Raw genomic sequence first — 1,047 nt, 5'->3', positions numbered from 1 at the left:
ACGGCGTCCGCGGGGCGGCCCGCGGCGCGGAGGTCCGCCGCGTGCACGTGCGCTTCGGACCGATGTTTCCGCGACCTTGCACTTGACCTTGCAGTTTTTATCCGAGCCGCGGTCGCGACTCGCGGCGGCCTCGCGGCCGGCGGCGGCGGTCGCGCGCGGCCGGGCGGGGCGCGCGTCAGTCGAGGGGCCCGCGCTTCGGCGGCTTGTCGGCGGGCTGGGGCGCGAAGAGCGCGTGGGCGTCGCGGTAGAGCGACGACTCGTGGTAGGCCTCGACGTCGCGGACCTTGCCGTTGGTCACGGTCGTGCCGATGGCGAAGATGGACGTGACCGTGGACCGCTCGGAGAAGGGCGGGCGGAACTTGCCCTCGGCGTTGAAGATGAGCTCGCGGAAGCTCAGCTTGTTCCCCGGCCGGCCCGCGGCGCCGACGGCCATGGGCCGGTCGTCCTCGGCCTCGACGTCGTCCGCGTCCTCCTCCTCGGCGGCGCAGGACGCGAAGCGCTGGTCCCAGTGGTTCATGTTGCAGGTCCACGTGTCCGGGAGGCTGTCGGGGTCCATGGACATGGGGATGCGGCGCCACTTGCGGCAGCTCCGCTTCTCGCACTGGACCCAGTTCCAGACGGGCTTCGCGCGCTTCGCCGCGGCCGCCGCCGCGCCGCCGCGGCCCCGGGCCGCGCCGGCCTCGGCGGCGCCGCGCGGCGGCGCCGCGGAGGGCCGCGCGGGGCTCGCGGCGCCGGGCGCGCCGCGCGGCGCGGCCGCGGCCGCCGCGGCGCCGGGCTCGTCGTCGCGGCGCGCCGAGTGCTGGTTGCGGCCCCGGGGCTTGCCCGGCGTGCGGCCCGGCGCCTGCTTCGCCGACCCGCGGCGCCGCGCGGCCGCGGGCGCGGGCGCGCGCGGCGCGCGCGGGCCCTCGTCGTCGGGCTCGACCTCCTCGGGCGCCTCGCAGGACCGGCGCGCCGCGTCCCAGTGGTTGAGCTGGCAGAACCAGCGCTCGGGCAGCCGCGACGTGTCGACGGCCGCCGGGATCTTGCGCCACTTCTGGCAGCCGTCGC

This window comes from Aureococcus anophagefferens (genome assembly GCF_000186865.1).
Source record: "Aureococcus anophagefferens unplaced genomic scaffold AURANscaffold_2, whole genome shotgun sequence".
In the NCBI taxonomy this organism is placed as follows: Eukaryota; class Pelagophyceae; order Pelagomonadales; family Pelagomonadaceae; genus Aureococcus; species Aureococcus anophagefferens.
This window is presented reverse-complemented; position numbering follows the sequence as displayed.